Source organism: Hyaena hyaena, unplaced genomic scaffold (assembly GCF_003009895.1).
Source record: "Hyaena hyaena isolate Hyena2069 unplaced genomic scaffold, ASM300989v1 scaffold_191, whole genome shotgun sequence".
Classification (NCBI taxonomy): domain Eukaryota; kingdom Metazoa; phylum Chordata; class Mammalia; order Carnivora; family Hyaenidae; genus Hyaena; species Hyaena hyaena.
The window spans coordinates 2,072,494-2,082,501 of NW_024080824.1; the positions used below are offsets into that span (position 1 = coordinate 2,072,494).

General features: G+C 40.1%; 1 long non-coding RNA gene across 2 annotated transcripts in view; it reads left to right on the forward strand.

The window, feature by feature from the left end:
- Positions 1-3,791, forward strand: part of LOC120237847 — a 44,982-nt gene extending 41,191 nt beyond the window's left edge. For both annotated transcript variants that reach the window (XR_005530058.1, XR_005530059.1), the window contains one exon: positions 3,671-3,791. This is a non-coding gene — a long non-coding RNA (uncharacterized LOC120237847). The remainder of the gene's footprint in view (positions 1-3,670) is intronic.
- The last annotated feature ends 6,217 nt before the right edge of the window (positions 3,792-10,008 follow it).

Here is a 10,008-nt window from a genome sequence, read left to right on the forward strand (position 1 = left end):
TTTTAGGGAAAAATAGTTGAATTTGGACATATTGACATATTGAATCAAACTGAGTTTGAGGGGCACCTGGGTGTCTCAGTTGGTGAAGCATCTGACTCTTGGTTTCATCTTAGATCGTGATCTCACGGTCGGTGAGTTCTAGCCCCCAGTCAGGCTTCAGGCTGACAGCGCAGAGCCTGCTTGGGATTCTTTCTCTCTCCCTCTTTCTTTCTGCCCCTCCCCTGCTTTGTCTCTCTCTCTCTCTCAGAATAAATAAATAAACTTAAACAAACAAACAAGTGAACAAACAAATTGAGAGTGACCTGCTCATAGGATATCCACAAGAGGTATAGTAGGCAGTGGGATGTGTGAATCTACGGTTGCACCATCCGATAGCAATATAATGCAAACCATGTATATAATTTAAATTTTTTAATAGTCAATAGGGATATTTATATATAGATTTTTGTGTGGATATATTTTCATTCCTCTGGGATAAATGCCCAGGAGAGTCATTTCGGGGTAACTGTATATTTGGGGTTTTTTTGTTTTTTTTTTTTAATTTATTTCTAGGAGAGAGAGAGAGACAGCGCGAACAGGGGAGGGTTAGAGAGAGAGGGAGACACAGACTCTGAAATAGGCTCCAGGCTCTGAGCTGGCAGTCAGCACAGAGCCCGACGCGGGGCTCGAACCCATGAACCGCGAGATCATGACCTAAGCGAAAGTCGGACGCCCAACTGACTAAGCCACCCAGGTGCCCCTGTATATTTGGTTTTCAAAGACATTGCCAAACTGTTTTCCAGAGTGGCTGTGCCATTTTGCTTTACCATTAGCAACATACCAGAGTTTCAATTAATCAGCATCATTGCCTACACTTGGTATGGTTGCCTTTTAAAAAATTTTTTTAAATATTTATTCTTGAGAGAGAGAGACAGAACACGAGTAGGGGAGGGGCAGAGAGAGGAGACAGAATCCAAAGCAGTCTCCGGGCCCTGAGCTGTCAGCACAGAGCCTGATAAGGGACTTGAACCCACAAACTGCAAGATCATGATCTGAGCCAAAGTTGGATGCTTAACCGATTGAGTCACCCAGGTGCCCCTGGACTCTATATTTTCTATTGAAAATGTCTATCATTTACCAATACCATACTGCCCTGATAACTGTAGCTGCATAGTAAGCGTTAAAATTAGATGGTGTGAATCTTCCAATTATATTCTTAAAAAATATTTATATTTTTCTGGGTACTAGTTATATTTGGCTTTTTGATACCTACAAAAAGTCCTGACGGTATACTGACTAAATTCTGTTAAACATGTACATCAGTTAAGGGGGAACACCTAACTTGATGTCTTATATATATATTGAATCTTTCAATCCATTAACAAGATATGTTTCTTTATTTGTTTTAGCCTTTGATTTTTTTTTTTTTCTGGAGCATTTGTAGTTTTCATCATACAGATCCTAAGTATGCTTTATTAGGTTTGTGCTTAAGTATTTTTTTAAAGATACCATGAATGGTATTGTTTTTTAAAAATTTAGTTTTTAATTATTCATTGCTGGTACATTAGAAAGAAGACTGATTTATTCAATTAAATAGTTTATTTTAATATAATTGTAGAATCACATGCAACTGTAGGAAATAATACATGTATCCTTATTTAGTTTCATTGTGTGTGGATGTACCACATATTTATCCATGCATCAGTTGACAGACACTTTGATTAGTTCCACTTCTTCACCATGGTGAATGATACTGCTAATTAGTATTTGTTTACAAGTTTTGTGGGAATATAAATTTTTATTTCTTCTGGGTATATACCAGGATTGAAATTGCTGAGTCTTATGGCAACTATATATTTAACTTCTGAAGAACTGTCACACTGTTCCACAGGCGGCTAAGACATTTTACATTCCCACTAACAGAGAACAAGGGTTCTAATTTCCTCATATCCTCGACAGCACTTATTTTCTGCCTTTTTGATTCTAGTCATTCCATCCTAGTGGGTGTGAACTAGTATTGTAGCTTTGATTTCAATTTCCCTAATGACTAATAACGTTGAACATTTGTCCTGTACGTGTCGCCATTTATATGTATTCTTCGAAGAAATCTTATCCACGGCCTTTGCCTATTTTTTAATTGAGTTGTTTGTCTTTTTGCTGTTGAGTTGTAACATATTTACATCTTCTGGATATTAAATCCTTACTAGGTATATAATTTGCAAATATTTTCTGTACATTGTCTTTTCACATTATTGATCATATCCTTTGTTGCACAAAAGTTTTTTTATTTTGATGAAGTCCAATTTATCTATTTTTTCTTTTGTTGCTCGTGCTTATGGTATTAAATCTAAGAATTTAGATTCATTGCTAAATCTGAATTCATAAAGATTTACTCCTATTAAAAGATTTGCTCTTTTTATTTTTTTATGTTTAAGTTTATTTATTTATTTTTGAGAGAGAGAAAGAGAGAGAGAGAGAGGCTGAGCATGAAGGAGGGGGAGGAGAGAGAGAGAAGGAGGAGAGAGAGAATCCCAAGCAGACTCTCTGCACTGTCAGTGCAGAGCTCTACAAGGGCTTGAACTCACAAACTGTGAGATCATGACCTGAGCCAAAATCAAGAGTCAGACCCTTAACCAAGAGCCGCCTAGGCACCCCAACATTTACCCATTTTAAAAGAAACTCCTAGTTTCATTGGTTCACGTTGAGCTATTTGTTTGGATATGGAGTGAGATTCAAGTCCAATTTCATTCTTTTCCATGTGGTTAGCCAATTGTCCCAGCACAATTTGTTGAAGAGACTATTCTCTCCCCATTGAATGGTCTTATCAAAAATCTAGACTCTCAATTCTGGACTCTCAATTCTTTTCCATTGGTTTATAGGATTATCCTTGTGTCGGCACCACACTGTTTTGATTCCTGTGGCTTTGTAGTCAGTTTTGAAATAAGGAAGTTTAATTTTTACAACTTTGCATTTATTTTTCACTACTATTTTGACTGTTTGAGGCCAAGGTCTGAAGCAAGCTCCAGGCCCTGAGCTGTCAGTAAAGAGCCCAATACTGGGCTCTAACTCACAAGCCATGAGATCATGACCTGAGCTGAAGCCAGATGCTTAACCAACTGAACCACTCACGCACCCCAGTTTGTGCTTATTTCTTAAGTAACCCATGAAAAATTGTGAGCAAGTCCCTCTGGACTCTTTTCACTTCTTCTATTTCTGGTATCTGGCTTATTTCCATGTTAAATGAATTCTTTGCTAGTGATGATTGAATGCAGAGACTACTAAAGTGGCCATACTGTTAAGGAAGCATACAGATATAGGGGCTAAAACAGTAAGATTAACGTATTTTTGAAGTCAATGACAGAGACTAAAATTCTAAGGGAAAATGGTGGCTTCAAAACATTTTGCTTTGGGTTTCAGCACCATGTTGGTAGGATACTATGAGTCTTGGGGTTTATTTCCTGTGGAAACTGGCATTTTGCAGTTTTGGAGTCTATCTGCAAAGTGCAGTAGCTCTGGAGAATTTATAGTAGTTGGAGTAAAGATAACAGAAAGCTTATCAAGGACTGAGGCTTAACTTTTGTTATTTTGTAAATTACTGCATACACAATTTTGCATCTTAATATATATAAAACAATGGTGTGCCTAGTTATTTTAATGTAAAAATTATTTACAATGTGTGTTTTTATTGCAGTGAATCTTCTTGGGAATCCTGAAGTAAAGTCTATGTCGCAACCCAAACACTGGGTTTCAACCCTCAATCCTAAAACAGAAAGAACAATATTACCTAATAATCTCGATACTGAATACTTATATTTTATTCAGTAATAAAAACTGACAATCAAAATTTATTTAATCATTCAACAAATAATTCTGGCCAACTTTCGTTTGGTAAGACGTCTGCTTAAAATAAGTTGAACAGCAGAGTGAATGAGACAGCACTCAAGATCCACAGTGTCATAAGGCTCATATTCTGAAGGGAGGAAAACAGACAGTAAATTAAAGATAAAATTTTAGATCATAATAAATGCAATGAGAGAAGTAAAACATATCATTTGATAACAGTGACTGGAGAAGAGATTCACACTAGATAAGGTGTTTAGAGATGACATTTCTTGGTATAGATGGGAAGCATGCTGGCAGAAGAAAAGCAACTTCAAAAGCTTTGAATTGGGAAGAGGTTTGGTGAACTTGAAGAACACAAAGAAGGCCAGCTTGTAGGGCTGGACCACAGAGAGAAATAGGGAGAGTGAGATGTGCTGAGGTAGGGGAAATAGACTGGTTTAGATCATAAGAGGCCATTTAGGAAAGGAAAAGATATTTGCGACTGATTCTAAATGCAAAGGGAAGTCACTGGTGAGTTTTAAGGTATTTGCCATTATCTGTTTTACATTTTAGAAAGATTGCTCTATATGGAGCAGAGTTTAGGGGTGCTAGAGAAAAAAGAAGAATACTTAGGGGCTACTGTAGTACTATCAGCAAAAGATGACAATGACATGGGCACGGGTGGTCCCAGCAGAGCCGGAGAGAAGGAGACAGATAAAGAGGATCTTTTTGAGGGAAGTAAAGCTGGCTAGTTGAAGAAGTATGTGTGTAGGTTACGTAGGATGGATAAGGGATAGAAGGAAGTCAGGGTTGTCGTAGAAGAATTTTGCTTGAGCAAATGGTTAGAAGGCATGCCCTTTACTAGCTAGGGAAGACAGGGAGAGAAACAAGCTTAGGAGCTCAGGAGGCTAGAAATCTCAGAGCTAGAGGTTCAAATGGGGCATCAACAGCACAGCACACAGATAACAGACTCTTGGGACTGGGGAGGATCTCACCGAAAGTCTGACTAAGGAAGTGAAGGAGGTCCAGCAGTGAGTCAGTCAAAGAGGCTGAGAAGAGAGTCCATTTCCATGGAGAAAAACATGGACAGCATTGTGACATGGAATGAAAGAGAATAAGGTGTTTCAGAAAAGAAGGAAATTGCAACAAGGTCAATTCAGATGAAGACAGAGAAACGACCATTAATTTCACATCATGGACATATATCCTTACCTTGGTAGGTACAATTTCAGTGGCTGAAGAGGAAATAAACTTGACTGGGGTGGGTTGAGGATAAAAGTGAGACAATAAAACGAAGTCAGTAAATCTAGTCATGTCTTGATAAGTTTGTTGTGAAGGGGTCAGAAAAATGAGGTAATAATTGGAAGGTAATGTAAGTTCAAAACAAGTGTTGTTTTTTAATGATATGTTTGTTTGTTGGAATTATCCAGTAGATAGAAAGAGTCTAATGACTTACGGAGAGTCACAGGGTAATTGCCAGCTTAAATTTCTTGAACATGGGAAGAGGGGATGAAAACCAGAAAGCAAAGGGAGGGGCTGGCATTTTTAAGCAGTGAGGAGCTTTTTTTTTTTTTTCCATTGTAATAAGAGGAAGGCAGAGAATGTGAGCGTAGATGTAGATAAGTTAATAAAGTTGGTGGTGGGAAGTTGAGGGAGTTCCCATCTGATTGCTACTCTTTTCTCAGGGAAGAATGAGGTGAGTTCATGAGCTGTGGAGGGGAGGGGGGCTTGCAGAGAAAGAAGATCTGAAATTTGCCTCAACTGGGAAATGCAGCAAGATTCCTGGGCACTGGTGAGTGCTCTTCATAAGTTTAGAGAAAGATCCATTTGCACGATTGTTGATTTTCTCCAAGAACATTTGGTTTCTGCTACAGAAGAGCAGAGAAGGTGGGCAAACTGAGTTTACCCAGCACTGAGGTGTAATTAAATGGTAAAGAAGGAGAGGGAGACAAAAATGTCTAAGGAATGTAGCCTGGGAGAGGTAAGAAATGAGGATGTGAGATGTGGAAATGGAAAACCCTTTGCTTTTCTGCACTCAGTTGAATAATTGCTGGCCCTGGAGATGGAAAAGGGGAGCAGGAGGGAAGGGATTCATGCCTCAAAAGTGGGAGCTTGACATTGAGATGTTTTTTGCTGTGGTATATATCTCAGTGATGTCAAGGTCAGAGTGATCGCATTAGACACAATGAATGGGGTTTGATAGAGGAAAACATTGGGGAGAAGTTCTGAGAACTGAGAAGGCAGGGGATTAAGAAAGCCAGTGCTCTCCATAAAATGATCCTCAGTGAAAAAAATATGCTGTGTAGTTCTGTCCAAAACTGAAACAGTCACTCTGGCCACATGACTGAATTATCTCTTCCTCCATCATTTTCCCCAATGATTTTGGTCATTGAAATCAGTGTTTGGGGTTTTAGCCGTGGCTTGGAGCAGTGCTATTTGAAGCATGTTGCACACAGTGTGCTCAGAACATGTTGCTTCCTTATAACCAGTCTTGCGAGACAGTGTTCCCAGCAGAAAGTTTACCAGGTTTAGCCCTCAAGACCTAACTACAACAGAGATAATTTTAAAATTTCAAATCTCGAAGGTCGCAAGATATGCTATGTGAAAATAAGGAATTGAGTGTCAGTTTCCAGCCTTTCTCTAGGATAATCACTTAAGTATATAACTTAACACCTTCTCATTTGAGTAGCTGCCAGGCTATGGTGGGTTGTAGCAAGGGGCATTTATTAGAGCAGGCCTAGAACAGTCCTGGAAAAAAAGGTTTTGTCAGAACTGCAGTATATGAAGGTCACTAAAGTTATCTGACATTTTTGAAAGCTCGGGAGAGTCTTTTTTCTGTCTCCCAATGTAATGTAGAAAAAGAAAACAAAACAAAAAAAAAAGAGAGAAAGAAATAGAAAACAGTATTAGCATCTGGGGAATTCGAATTTTGTGGATTTAGTGGCAGTTGTTGGAAACACATAAATATTGTTCTCCCATTTACCAGTGAGAGTTAGTACATCCTTTTGCAGTGTTTTATCTCAACAGGAAGGATTGCAGGCATGGAGGGAACAGCATATGTTTATGGCAGGCCCACCGTGGGCCCGGCAGGAACAAAGCTGAAGGCCCTGCCTCTGGGGCTGTACAGTTTGGAGGGAGGGGGCAGACAATGCCAAATGCATATTCAATATGTTAAAGTGGGTAGTTGCTATGAGAAAAGGAAAGAGGGTAAGGCGAAATGGTGTGAGGTAGGGAGGGGGTGGTGTCTTTTTCCTAGGGTCTTCTGGGTAGGCCCCTGATGAGCTATTTGAGAAGAGACATTAAGGAAGTGAGAAAGCATACAGGCTCTAGCTGGGACCATAGGAGCTAGCATTTTCATGTCCCCATCTACCAGCTTCTGCCTGGGCTCCTCGCCTTCCTTCAAACCCGTCCTGCTGTCCTACCTAGAACTTTTCAGCTCGGCCCCCAGAGCACTGCCTGGCTTTTGCTGCTCCTGGAGCAACGGCAAGTCCTGTAGGCAGTCATTCCTGACTCTCCGTACCAGAGTGAAATGGAATTCCCCCACGTGGCCACTCTTTGGTACCCCTCTAGAGTTGTATTATGACACCTATAAAATGTATTGCTTTCTGTGTTTGTGTACCTCTCCTCTAATGCTAGGCAGCAGGGCCCTTGAGAGTAAGCGTTGTGTCCTACTCATCCTCAGTGCTCAACACAGGGTCTGATGTACTACAGGTGCCACAGCTGCGTGCGTTGGGAAAAAATGATATTTAGAGAATACGAAGGAATGAGCTATCAGGCCCTGAAAAGACCCGGAGGAATCTTAAATGCATACTGCTTAGTGGAAGAAACCAGTCTGAAAAGGCTACCTGCTATATGATTCCGACTATATAATATTTTGGAAAAGACAAAACTATAGAAGCAGTGAAAACCTCAGTGGTTGCTGGGGGGTGGGCGAGGTCAGGGGAGGGATGGGAGGACTTGAATGAGTAAGTGAAGCACAGGAAACTTTTACGGTGGTGACTCTACTCTGTATGGTATTATAATGATGGATACATGGCATTATTCACTTGTTAAAGCCCACAGAACTATACACCAAGAGTAAATACTAATGTAAATTAAGGACTATAGTTAATTGTAATAATGAAATATTAATATTAGTTTATCAGTTCTAACAAATCAACCCTATTAATGAAAGAAGTTAAAAGTAAAGGAAGCTGTGTGTGGGACTGAGTGGGTTGGGAATGGGGAGTTGCTATAAGGAATGTTATGTATTATCTACTCAATTATTCTATAAATCTAAAACTTTAAAAAGTCCATACATTATTAAAAAATAAGGTTTGGCAATGAAAGTAAGGATTGATGTGGGACAGTAAATTGACTGCTTTTTAAAGGTTGCCTTTTAGAAAAGAATGCTTGCACCTGTGTTAGTTATAACGGTGTTAGATACTTGATGCAATTCATAAGCAGCTACCTTCCTTCCGGACTCCTTTCTTACCCTCTGGACAGTGGAAGGAGCCAGATCAGCGGAGTGTCGGTGTGCTGCATGGAGAAAATTACGTTCAAGCAGACATAAGCATGAGTCCTATCTAGCTGCGAGATCTTTCTGAGCCTCAGTGTCTCCACTGCAGGAAGATCCCACTACTGACCTGGGAGAATTGTGAGGATTAACAGACACATTATTACATAGAGCACAGTGACTGGGGTAAGGAATATGACTACAACATGCTGGTTTTCTTTATTTTCCCTTTCAAGAGAGCGTAAAAATGAAGTAAAAGTCTGAATAAGTGCTGGGAGAAATTAGGAATAACATTGAAGACTGATCACATGTTGGTACAGCACTGAATTCAAGTTTTAACCTTAAATCTGAAGACTAGCCCTGGTTTCCATTAGGTTCTGTTAGATTCCTTTTGAACAGGTACTTACACTGCTTGTTTGACATATTTTTAAATCTTTAAAAGAAATTTTTTAAAATTTATTTCTGAGAGGGGGTGAGGGGCAGAGAGAGAGGGAGATGCAGAGTCCAAAACAGGCTCCAGGCTCTGAGCTGTCAGCACAGAGCCCAAAGCGGGACTCAAGACTCATCTGCCGTGAGGCCAAAGTCAGACGCTTAATTGTCTGAGCCACCCAGGCACCCCAACACATTTTAATCTTTTCTGAAACAGCTTCTATATAATGACAGGTGAAGTGACTTTTCTCATGTTGGGTTTTCTCAGGTAATAGGTGATATCATATGTCGAAAGTGAGAAGGTGAGAAGGTAGAATCAGTCAGTTAAATATGGGGAGAGCTTGGAAATGCCTCAAGTAAGGACCGTGGAAGCTTATCTATTAAACTTGCATTTATCTATACATCAAAGACTGGGCCGCAGGACATATTTAACACATGCACACGCATGTGCGCGCGCACACACACACACACTCATATATGGAAAAACAAAACATTAATCTGGAAAACATGGAAAATTTCCCTGTTTCTCTTTCTCAGCTTCTTAGTTTGGACAGCTCGGCCAAACATCTGTAGGTTTAAAAGCAGTTCAAAGCGCGGTACAAAGAAAAGAAATCCACTTAAAATATCTCAGCTTGACTCTCATCACTCTGTACAAGGTTCAAATGTGATTTGGACCCCAACACACCAAGCTGAGCTTTGTGTGAGGAAGTAAATGTCAGACTGAAATGGGAAACTGGAGGAGGTCATTCTTCTTTTGTTGGGCTTCTCCTTCTTGTCAAACCACTGGGCTGCACGTTGTTGCTCTTGTTTGTCACTGATAGCCTATCACAAAGCCCCTTCTGTTAGGAGGCCGTACCTGAAACTCCCACCAGCCAGCAGAGCATAAACACCAAGGTGGAGCCACCTTCCCCAAACCTCCCTCGCACAATAGCTGCTGCTGTCACCGCAGGACAATTGAGTGGATCTTATGGTGGTATATTTTTTCCCATCATATGCATGACAGAAAGTCTAATGGACCTTGTTCATTTCTTGAGTAGCTTTTAAGTTCCTATGAAATGGCCTTTATCAGTTCCATCAGTGTTCCCAAGATGTCTACCTGGATGTTAAGGAGCCCTGACAGTAGCTGTATTTTCAGTCCTCCACTCACCAAGGAGAAGACAGTAATCAGCTGAAAAACTAGAGAGGAAGACTCTTTGTACTCCAGAAGGAACAGCTAAATACTGTTGGCCTGGTGTGATAAATAAAATTCGCGGGCATTAATAATGGAAGGATCAAATGGACTA